Source organism: Hetaerina americana, unplaced genomic scaffold (genome assembly GCF_022747635.1).
Source record: "Hetaerina americana unplaced genomic scaffold, ioHetAmer1.1.p SCAF_2, whole genome shotgun sequence".
Lineage (NCBI taxonomy): Eukaryota > Metazoa > Arthropoda > Insecta > Odonata > Calopterygidae > Hetaerina > Hetaerina americana.
Window position 1 is genome coordinate 19,595,210 of NW_027286763.1, and position 12,751 is coordinate 19,607,960.

Here is a 12,751-nt window from a genome sequence, read left to right on the forward strand (position 1 = left end):
GGTTAACACATGTGTATATATATTCCTGTCATTTTTCCGGTATAAGGTGTTGTATATGTATTTTATGTGTGCTCATGAGCTGTCGCTGAGACAGGGTACTATTTGGGAGTTTTCTCTTGTGACAAGCTGAGTTAAGATTCTAAACCCGCGGAGCCTTTTTCTTTTACCGCGAGGGTGGTGTTGCAAGGGTTATGCGTCAGCACAATCAAACTCTTGGAAACCACCGCCGCGACCACCGGCTAATCAGTCCGGGGACTGATACCGGGAGAACGTTGTGAGTCAGGAGCGGAGTCACGAGTGATTCCCCCGGCCCTGCCGTGCGTCACAAGAGAGACTACCCTTTGTACCCTGAGCTCCGATAAAAGGGTGACCATCCTCGGCAGACGGGTGGCCCGCGAGTGTGATCCTGATCGCCCATAACCTCGGACCAGCCGTGCTCCGCTCGGAATTCGGTCCACGCCCGCTCCCTATCCCCGCTTCCCCGGACCAGCCTCTCTACGTAAGGGTTCGGTCCCTTCCTCACCGATACCTCCAGACCAGCTCGCTCGAGTTACCGGTCTACATCCCATCCCCCGGCCGGTTCCTTCCGACGACTCGACGCCGACGACGCCTCTGGTCACCCTTCAGCCCGGTCAATCCTCTTGTCCTCCTGTAAGTACCTACCCAAGTCTTCCCTTCACTTCCTACTCTCTCGCGGCATTGTCTCATGAGCTGTGTACCGCCATACTGTCAAACCTTCTGTTACGCACATAAAAATACCCGTACCGAAGACCGCTCTTGTTATTTAATTAATACCCTCAACCCTTGTTGTCGCGGATTCGGAGCGCTGCGACAAATGTATCAATTCTAGCAAAAAGTTCTTTTAATCGACTCAGTCCTACTACTTATGAAATAGAACTTTTCTGTAATTTTAATTGCTCTTCGGATATCACATGAGTGTTTCATACATACAAGGAGCATCCGATCCTATCTTCGAATCTCTCTGATCGCCCATCCTGTTCGCAAATTTCGTGACGGATTGGCTCACGTTGGGAATTGCGGAAGAAGTTAATTCAAGACTGGAGAGTGTTTGGGGAGTGTGGTTACTTATTAGGCGCGCGGCCCTTCTTCCAACCCAATCGAATCCCCCAGCTGCAGTTGATCCGCATCACTCGTCTTAATTTCCGTCCGCCCCTTCAAATCACCCCGCACCGTCCCCATCTCAAGAAATTCCCCATCCCCTTCCGCCACTTCTCCAAACCCCTCCCCCCCTGCACCCTCATCAACTCATCCCCGCTGCAGTCCCATCGCCGGTCTCCCCTGCCCCGCCGTCCTGCCTCATTAACGGAACTCGGTTCCTTCCCCCGCCCCCATCGTGCCCTTTTATCTCCCCCCCGCCCTTCCACATCCCATTGCCATGCTCATTTAACGGACCATTGTTGTAGGCGCAAGAGGGGGAGGGGGGGGGCATGGCCCTGGGGGTTGCTCCCTTCCTTTGCTCAAATTCTTGCTACCACCATCCTGATTCCCATTTAGTAGTCGCACTCATCGACCTTATTTCGCCAAATTTTGGAAAAAAGTCCTCATCATTCTTACGTTAACTCTCACCCTCGTCCTTGCCAGCGAACTCTTGCGCTGATGTCTTTAAAAGTTTTGTAGCTGCAGGAGTTGTTGCAACGAGGTCACAATGTCGAATATTGGAAGAAGAGAACATTTTTATTAAGATAAACTTGAAGGCCTGTTTTTTCAGTTTTCATAATATCCGTGCACCCGTTACTAGAGTTTGACCGTTATTGCAATCAATCTTCTTGCTTGCGACAGAGAAACTTGTTAATATGCGCGCAGATGTTTAGATTTGCTTAGATTTCTTCCTTTAGTTAATTTACGAATTCACGTGTCGTCGAAAAAAAATCGGCTTTAAAAATAAAATTTTCATAGCATTAATTTTCTTTTGTTTAATATTCTTTCGTATCATATGCTTCATATTTATTTATCATATTATAGAACCACACTTATTGAGGGCAAATCTTAAAAGGACTGCTTACGAACAAAGTGTAAAGGAATGTTTCCAATTCCGACTTTGTTAATGGGATTTCATCCTTGAGAAGTTCATTCCTTAATCAAAGAAATGAACTTCTTTTCGACGTTGCCTCCTCAATTCCTACCGAGCGCAAGCGAATCTTCTCCATGCATTAGACATTCTCTGATGCTTATACCTTGGGGTGAAATTTCAGCTGCTTCTCCCTCTATGTATGTTCAGCGAAGTTCCGTAATTTGAATCTTTAACTTCAAGCCATTAATTACTTTTTGGAATCACCAACGTTGAATTAATATAAATATATCAAGTCGTATCGATTTTTCCTGTAGTTTTTGTGTGAATGCGGTTGTACTTATGAATTCCAATAGTGACATCAGCTACGTGGCAATGCATCTCTGGTATTGGCGCGCCTAATTCTTTATCGTTCGGAGAACTCATCACGAAAGGTTCGCTTTCCATCGAAGGGGATGATGCACAGTGGATCTTATCGTCTTGGGACCTCCTTTAAGGGGTGATAGAAAAAAGCAGCGAATCCTCCGAAGTGACCGCCCGCCCTTCCCCTCCGCTTTCCCTTACGGTTTATCGAGGCATGTGTGGAGCGATTCCCGTAACCAGAAGATCCCCCGGGCGGTTTACATAGGAACCTATGAACTCGAGGCAATCATGCTTCCGGAATATCCATAATAGGAAGAATTGAGAAGTCAAGAGTAGCCATGGCTCCTTTAAAAGGAGTGCGAGCTGGCGGGAAGACGTCTAGTCTTCGTGTTACGCTGACAGGGGCTACACAACTCATTTCGTCCTGGGGTTTCACTTCATGCGTTTATTATTTTTTATGTTACAATAGTTTCTCGGTTTCACGTGTTTAACCCCGGTTTAACCTCTGTTTCAATTGCCTAAATACTACCTTGAACAAAAAGTTCCCGGAATAACCACCGTGTGGCGCTCCCATCGTTCCGATTTGAGTTCTGTTTTTTTTATTAAATTGGTACATCTGTTGTTGATATTCCCTTTAAATCTTAGTGTCATAACTTGACATTTGCAAAAGTTACGTAGCCAAGAGTACATCTATCTCTGTGTGTGTTGGCGATTTTTTACAATTGCAGAAATGGATTTAAATTTGCAACAACGAACTTGTATTAAATTTTGCGTAAAAAACGGATTTAGTGGCGCACGGACGTTGGAAATGTTGGAAAAGTGTTTCGGCAACGATTCTCTAAAAAAAACGGTCGTTTACCAGTGGCACGAGCGGTTCAGAAGTGGTCGTGAGTCAATCGAAGATGATGAACGCAGTGGCAGACCATCGACATCGAAAGTCGGTGAAAAAATTGATAAAGTAAAAGAAATGTTGGTCAATAACCGCAAATTAACCATCAGAGAAATAGCGGAGGACTTGAACATTGCCTATGGATCCGCCCAAGACATTGTGGTTAATGATTTGGGTTTCCGTCGTGTAGCAGCAAAGTACCTCAATTTCATGCAAAAAAGAGACCGTGTTGACGTCGCAAAAGACATGATTTGCGAGGCTGAATCCGATCCCACATTCATCAAAAGGATCATTACTGGAGACGAGACGTGGGTTTATGAGTACGACACGCAATCCAGACATCAGGCAAGTGAATGGCGTTCACCAAATGAGCCGAGACCAAAAAAACCACGTCGTTTTCAGTCAAAAAAGAAGGCAATGCTGACGGTTTTCATGGATTACAACGGTGTAGTGCATCATGAATTTTTGCCAGAAGGCCAGACAGTAAACAAAGAGTATTATTTGGGCGTTATGAGACGTTTGCGTGAAGCAATTCGCCGAAAGAGACCAGAAATGTGGGCAGAAAACTCGTGGATTTTGCACCATGATAACGCACCGTCGCACAGTGCTATCATTATTCGTAATTTTTTGACGAAAAATGCAACAAATACCATCCAACAGCCACCGAATTCACCTGATTTGGCTCCCTGTGACTTCTTTCTGTTCAATCGAGTTAAAAAACCATTACGGGGAACGCGTTTTAGCAGCCGAGAGGAAGTAATGGAAAAATCGCAGGAAGCACTGATGGACATACCGAAAATCGACCGTAACTTTTGCAAATGTCAAGTTATGACACTAAGATTTAAAGGGAATATCAATAACAGATGTACCAATTTAACAAAAAAAACAGAACTCAAATCGGAACGATGGGAGCGCCACACGGTGGTTATTCCGGGAACTTTTCGATCAAGGTAGTATATCTTAAGTTAATATGACAGCTTTAATTAATAATATAATACACTTATGCGTTAATGCAATAATTTGAATAGGAGTAGGTAGGTTATTAAACGAACATAAATTTGAAATATTGATGTGTAAATTAGGGGAAATAACTCTTTGATCAACTCTTAAACTTGGCTACTTTATTTCGCCGACCTTTTCTTAATTGTTCATCAGAATAGTGATCTATCCTCTACTTATCTCTTCTCTTGACTCTTCAATTCTCTCTTCATTTATTTAAAACTCACTATTTGTTCCATGGAATACTTAGCAGAAGACGAAGAGGACAAGGGTCGAGCCGTAATCTAACCAAAATGCGTCGGCCGGAGATTTCTTCTGCTTAATCACCCAGGTGTCCGGCCTAATGCATTAGCACCATTGGCGCGAAGGGTTCCTGACCTCTTCTTATTGAGTGCGATAGCTTCCATCTTATTCGTTCTTCCAATTGAATTTGCAATTGAAATTCCAGCCTTAATCACTGGTGTTAACCACTCCGTATATATGTGAGATATCCCATTAATTATGAATGAAACGTTGAAGAAATACCCCTTACACTGGTTTGAGATAGCCCACAGCACCCTTACCCTCATCACTGGATGCGGACAAGTTGAAACGCTGTTACAAGAAGGTGTTGTAGCGTGTTCGAAAGTCGCTTTCCAAGTCGCTAATCAAAGCCCCGGATGCTGATCTCCCGGCGAGGGTCAGAGCCAATGGCTTCGGCTCAGTCTTAAATGGAGCACTAGAACAAGCTTAGCTTCACTAAGACCTTGGTTCAACCTTTGTTCTTATCAGACCCTATTCGCCCTCGTGACGCTGAGGCAGAAACAAGCATATTGAGGCATTAAGAAGAGCTAGCGACAGCGAAAAGGTAATAGCATGTATTCAGCCAACCCCTTTTGAGATGATGATGCGATTGCCTATTTTACGCGGTATTTTAAGATAAAGAAGCCGCAAAAAAGCCTCCATAATGTTAGCGATGATAAAAGCTAAGACAAGAGAAAAGAAGACGTTAAGAAAAGAAAATTACAGCACCGTAACTGAAAATTATGGATGCATGTAGTACGTTGTCGGAGATTATTTATTTCTACTCTTCTTGTTATGCATCGCTTTTTGCACATGATAATATTATTTCCAACCAACCTCTCCCCATCATACGCTCGGATGAAATCCCATTGTCTTTTGACCCCTCGCCGCCTTCCTCCAAGTGTGACCTGCCCTCCTCCAGCCATCACAACCACTTTTTTGACGTTATTAAGTGATAAGCGCCCCCTTCGACCCCCCTCAACTGAATGAAGCCGCTTCTACCCCATCATTCTTACTCCCACCGCCCCTCCCGCCCTCCTATCTCATTTTGCATATCTCCGCCATCCCTCCTGCCGTTTTTTATATTCAACCGGGAGATTTCCTTAGTGTTCTGTGTGTCTTTGAATTCATCGCTCCCCCTCCTCTGGGATTCACTTATCGCTGTGCTTTTGTTATCACCCGAGACTCATCCAGCCTCGGCCGTAGAGTCTCCCCAACATTCGTGTATTTTTACCTACCTTCGCTCCTTGTTGAGGGAATAGAGATCGTTGTCTACTAAAAGATAATAGCAATGGAGAATTTCTTCAGAAGGGGTGGCAAGATTTCGGCTCCAAAATTTAATAAAATGCGACCACGAGAAAAATTGGATTCGCGAATGAATGAAAGACTCCTAAATGTTTCCAGTACACGAGTAAGTAGGGGAAATTAGAACAAAATACTTAAGCTGCGTGTTAAACTTCTTAAATTAAGACTTCATTTGAATAAGAGTGTTTAGTATGTTGTTTGAACTCATAACAGTTTAATACTTATAGACATGGCAAAATTAAAGGGAGAAATTGCACGACTTAAATGTGAAATTTGTAAAGTGCATATGGAGGTGCTACTAACAAGTGTTTGTTTCTCTTTGGGCAAGTATTTTTTTTAGCAGATGGGCAAAGTTTTTAAATTCAGTGCAAGAGGTGTTAACATCCTTTTTTAATCTGGCGCTTGAGCTGTATATGCATCTCACCCTGAAAGATTCCACCACGAGGTGTTCGACTATCATTGCTGAAGATGAAAGGAGAAAGACACTTGTTTTTCCACATTTAATGTTTTTAATAATAATAAGTGGTAAAAAATTTTATGTGGAAAAGCAAAGTGCCTTCTTTCATCATGAAGGATCTCCACCATGGTACGCCTGAAACTGTGTCAATACTTAAGATGTTTTTTCAAATATGCTGATTTCGTTCTTCTTAAAAATAGTAAAAGAAATAATTACTGAGTAAACATTTTAGAAGGACATACAAAAGAATTGAACACGGGAAAATGAAATTTTTTTTATAAATGCTCAGATTTATATTTCCGGAATGTGAAACACTGATTTGGAAAAAAACATTGTGACTGTAATATGGAAATGGTACGCACGCATTTGAGAAGGATTCAGGGCATTATTTTTTGCATACTGTTTAAAAGTATACCGATAAATACCTTATCGTAACGGGGCATTGAAAAATATAGCTCATGTGAATAAAAATTCATCGATAGCTTGCGAAACAAAGGCTTGAAATTTCAACATCATTCGTTTTCCGGATCAATGACTATCCTAAAAATAAAAATCCACCGATTAGACTAGTTTTGGACTTACATTGCAAAGTATGGGTCTGTAATTTAAACAGTTTTCCCCCTTTTCTATTCCGTGTGTTGTGAATGGTATCACTTAGGCCGTGGCACCTAACAATGCGAAGGGTAATAATCGACTTTTCAAAGTAAGCAGTCAGACGAAATCAAGAGAATGCAAATTTAAGGATATTACAAAGTTGAATGGGGCCGTTTACAGCCATTATTTTCTTTCGTGATGGGCTTCATTTAGTTCAATAGATATCGTTAATCAATGAATTAATCGGAAAATGGGTAAGTTTTATTGATGCAAAGGAGGACTATCGATGAAATTCTAGGCATGCTATGGGTGGAGATAAGGTTCGTGAAATAAACAAACAAGAAAGAAAATGCAGATACAGCGTGTAATGAGTCGCCATGATTGGATGAAAACTTTCACAAATGAGAATGCATTAGATGGAGCTTTTATGTATATTGTAGAGGTTAGGAATTGGATCCATCGAGAACCTAGCTTTATTGGTAAACTATTATTAATTACTAACTATGAATTTTTTATTTGTCATATTGAACATATCAATATTCTTTTACAGGTATGTGATAATCTGGATACATTGACATGCGCCACGGAGACGATTTCATTAGTACTCGGTTTCATGGTAAGTTTTTTACGTTCAATGTACTCACCAAAGTTATCGTAATATTTTTGAATAATCAGTGCCAACCATTAACAATAAACGAAAACCTCAGTCATTAATGGTCGGTTAACTTTAGCCAGTGGTTGCAAATTTTGGTAATTATGAATATCATAATTAAAATAGCACATCTATAGATCAAATATTTTTAATAAACGGGTTTCGCTGCACATTAGCATAATCGTGTGAAGTAAACATCCACTTTTTCCGGAATCCTTAGGTCATATGGCCGCGAGGAAGACGTAAAATCTGGGGTGATGTAGCTGTAAGGAGGTCGGGCTGGATTAACATCTACCCGAGACTATGCAAATTGCGGATTCCGGAAAATATTTTGCGTACATAATATTTCAGTGTAGAGAAACAGCTTGCGCCGTTTCCTTCTTCATCAAATTCGTGGAAACTGCAAAGTTATATTTCAACTGCCGACATAAGTTCAATGAAGTCGAATGTGACAGTTAAACGGAAATAATTTGCATTTATACAGGAAGACATGATAATAATGTACACTTTCACCTTCTTTCAAATACCGATACATTCCTTCTTACTTGCTTTATATTTTTAAGAAAACGTTTTCCGAAGCTCAAGGAACGGGTTTTATCCACGAGAGTTGTGATGATTTCATATTTTACGGCCGTCCTCATCGAAGCCACTCTCGGCTTCTCCTTTGCTCCTTTCCGCATCCCCTCTCCTCCTCTTGCATTCTCCCCAACCTTTCTCAATTCCAGCGGCCGTATCATTTGATCAGCGCTTCAGAGAGAGGATACCGCGTCATCGTCGGGAAGCGATTATCAAGTGGAGCCCAAGAGAAAGACGAGTCGGCGGAAATATAAATTCCGGCCTCGGATCTGGCGAACGGAGAGATTTAGAGAGCAAGCAGACTATTCTAATGATAGTAATAGCAACGCGTTCCGATATCTGATTGATCGACTCACCGGCGCCTTTAGATGAAGCACGTCCGAGAGTTCATGTTTGTTTTCGGCAGGGGGCTCCCGCATTAGAGTTTCCTAATTAAATTAAAATAGAATGGGTTTATATATAAATAATTGAATGCGCCAGAAGAATATTGAATGGAGAGTGCCAAGATGGAGAAGGAGTTTCTTCGAGTTATGTGCGCCTTTAAAGGGAGGTAGAGAAGAGAGAGAAGTAGGGAGAGAGAGGGGGGAGGACGGGCAATCACGCTGATGGCATGGGGAGAGCCCCTGTTGATTTACGTCGTCCATGGAGACTGGAGTTTATAGAATCGGCACACAGGAGTAGCTTATGCGTGCGTATTTGTTAGCGAGCGACCCTTGGCCTCCACGATTCGGTATCGAAGGGAGAGATGTATATACACATAGGTCAGCGGAAGGGTCATCCCTCGGACCGCACACCGATTGCTATGGGATCCTCATCAGCAGTCGGGCCTCATCCTCCAGTGCTTTTGTATCCCCAATCTATAAGTGCACTGCCCCAATTCCGAGTTAGAAGTGCGGAAATAAAATAAATGTGATTTTTTTTGAGAAATTTAAATAATTTTATTTGTTTGACCGGAAGACCTGGGTTCGATTCTCGGGCAAGCCTCTCTGGGAACTCTCAGCTCCACCAAAGCTATGTGATGTTTCGGGTACCAGATCTTCCTGGGAAAGGAACTTCCCCCCTACTCTGATGTGTAAATTTCACGTGTCGTTGAGTTTAGTACTGCATCACCTACCAAACCGACCTTCGGATTATTTACTGTGTTTATGGTTTAATGGGTCATCGATTGCATTCTTTTATAGTTGAATCCTAGAAAATTTTAAGATGAGGGGCGTAACAGGTATATAAATAAGAATGCGCATATATTATAATAGGCGGTCTGTTGTTTAAGGAAAGGTCATTATCGTCTCTAATACGACGTTAATGACCGCGCAGTCTTATATACACTAAAGTTTTCTTTGCCATTTCAATGGTTTACCGGGTGCTGATGGTAACAATTTTCCTTATCCTTGTAAAATCTTTAACTTAAGCGATTATCTGATTTTCTTATGAATTAATGGTTTACCTAATAACTGTAGGGTTCAACTGTACCAATGTATACTATCAAATGATTTTGATGCTTCATGCAGCCTACCTATTTGTTGAGATTTTAAACTTCTTTTAATGCTATTCCTTGGAAGGAAAAGGACAGACTTGCAATTTTAAAGTACAGTGCATTGTATAATTGGATTAAGTGAAAAAGTGTAATGAGACAAAATGAATTTAATGAATACTTTCACTCAATATTGCTAAAATTTCTTTTTTCTTCACAAACATTATTTTGCAGTTCATCCCTACAAAACTGGACGTCTTCGAAATATCTGTCAATCCTGAGTTTGAATTCATTTAAAAATTTGCATTTCAAATGGCATGACGCGTAAGGCTCCGGTTTTTTTAATCAAATGTCCTACATTAATTTTTTCATGGATATGCTGAGAAAAACCTTAATTTTGTCACAGTAATGCCAAATATTGCAATTCTAAACATTATGCATATAATTCATTTCCTGGATAGAGGGAATCACCACTGCTTAGTTTTTTAAAGGGATGGACTCTTTTTCTAACGTTCTCCTTGTGAGAAACTTACGGGTACATATCTGGAAAGTGAGAACTATCAGGCACGGGAACTCCAGCGCATCACATTTTAGGGCTTCATTTTCAGTAAGTGTTATAATGCCATATTGATGCCTTGAAAAAATTAGTAAAAATATTGTGATTTTCTTTACGTTTGCTACGCATTTATTTCTGAGGTACTTCGTGATAAATTCATTAATTTAGATACAACTTTCCGTCCATGTGTTGAGGATCATTTAACTAATTCTACCACAAAATTGTCGAACACAAATTAAGGGTTGAAGCGTGCATTGATGTGAGAGTTTTGCAGGGTATGTCCCAAAAATAAATAGAATAAATACAGGAGAACATTTATTGCAAATCAAAGTATAAATTAGTAAAATTCTTCAAAATAGCACCCTTGTGCCTCGACACACCGATGTCAGCACGTCTTCCAGTCTTGGAACGCTTCCTGGAAGGCGTCGACAGGAACCTCGTTCAGGCACCCCGTCACGTCCTCTTTGACTTTATTCAGCGTTCTAAAATGGTTGAATTTCAAGCTCATTTTCATTCTTAGCAACAAACAGGAGTCCGACGGTGCCACATGAGAGATGTGGGTCACTTTCGCAAAGGTTGAAGAGGACACTCGAGTTTCTTACACGAGCAACCTTCTGATCTTCCATGAGCACCTTGGGGGCTATCTTGACAAAAACCTTTCTCATAGCTAAATCCTCTGTAAGAATGCAATACATTGGTTTTCGGAATATCGTGCTCTTCTGCTCAACTCCTCACTCCCAGGCATCGATTGGAATTGAGCGTGTCTACCACCTTTTGCACATTTTCGTCGCAATGTGTCGTTGACGGACGTTCTCGTCTTCAATCTCCTCTCCACCCTCCCAGAACATCTTGTGCCAGCGGGAAACCGTTCCTTGGGATTTTTTTTAAGTACAAACGTCTCCGCACCCGATTTTCCGAGCTTTGCATAAAATTTTACAGCATATTGTTACTAAATGGAAAGCGTCGTCGTTAATTCGTGACGATAATTTCGAATTAGGTCCAATCTAGGAACGATCCGCGTGCTGTAACGGCTCGCAGACAACAAACGCGAGTAGCGTAGCTTTTCCCAAGACCTTCCACCACCTTTTCCGCCACAAATTGTGCCACTCCAACTTTCCGCGTTGGTAGGAAAAAACACTGTATATGCTTTTGGGACAGACCCTGCATAAAAAAGCCATAAACTCAGTCAATACTAACTAGCTCACTTCAAAGAGACGGCGTAAATTTTAATGATAATGACTTTCCTTCATTATTTCCCGCATTGAGTGGCCATGAACTTGCATACTATATACATGATATTTTACTAACAGAATACCTGGCAGAACTGATGCCCAGTTTTTTATTGTAAATTAACAGCTTTGTAACTTTGATATCACGCATTTTCAGTTGTTTACAAATATGCCACCTTAAACCGCAAATCAAGCGCCATAGCTTAACCATACGAACCGGTTAATTCCTCAATCTATTTGATTCTCTTTTTTATAAAAACGTTAAGCAGGAGACAAAGATTGCTGTGACTTTCAAAACAAAAAATGTATTTTATCATTTATTTATTATCCAAAAAGTGGTGTCCTAAATCTGCTTACTTTGTTGCCTTTAAAGTTTGTTTCTTAGGTTTATTAAACCACTTTAGTTAAAATTTGTATTATCAGACATTATTTTTAATGGTGATCTACCTATTAAGGGAGGTATTGGATAAACACAAACTATGCAACGGTACAGCGATAACATTCCTCTGCTCTCCTGGTAAAAAGCACAATTTGACATTCAACATTACAATAGGTCCTTATTCATCTCTGCATGCAACCTTCCACCCTTCATTGCGTCCAACATGTCCCTTCCGTGTTTGCTTAACTTTCTCCCCTCTATCACAGTCTTCAACATCCCATTGGCAATCCAAATGCTCTAATTCTATCTTTCCTGCCTGTTTTTGATTTCTCCTCACAATCCTCTCTTTCCCCACCGCACTTCCTCGTTTATAATCCTTTCTTTCCATTTCACTTTTTCAATCTTTCACTACACCCATAATTAAAAAACCACCAATCTACGCTTGTCATTTTGCTTCAATGGCCATGTGTGTAGGTGAAAGTTGTAAATACCGACCTTCCTTTGCAAATTTCTACCGTCTTACATCCATTTCATTGGTATCTACAAAACTACTAGGTTTTAGTACTTGTCTAATGGCCTTGGATGGTTTTTGTGGAATCTTTTTGCATTTCTGCTGGTTTTGCTATAAATAAAGTTAAAATAAAGTTCTAGTTAGTTATCCATGCTCCATTGCATCACCGTGAATTTGGACCTAAAAAGGCTATATTTCTTAGTTTAAATATCTTAGTCTCCCTCCTTCACCTGTTTAAATAGAACACTGTTTGCCTACGGCAATGATGGAAAACTCTCTCTCCTTCGTTTTGTTGTCAAAAGATTTTAATTTTCAATTTAATTTGATAACAAAAAATTCACTTTACCCTTTATCGCTTTATTCGAGGCAATGTTTAGCAACTTAGTAACTTTTTTCGTTTTCAATGATATAAATTATTCTAATTCAACTTATCTTGCTGGTTGTTGCAAGAAATTTATT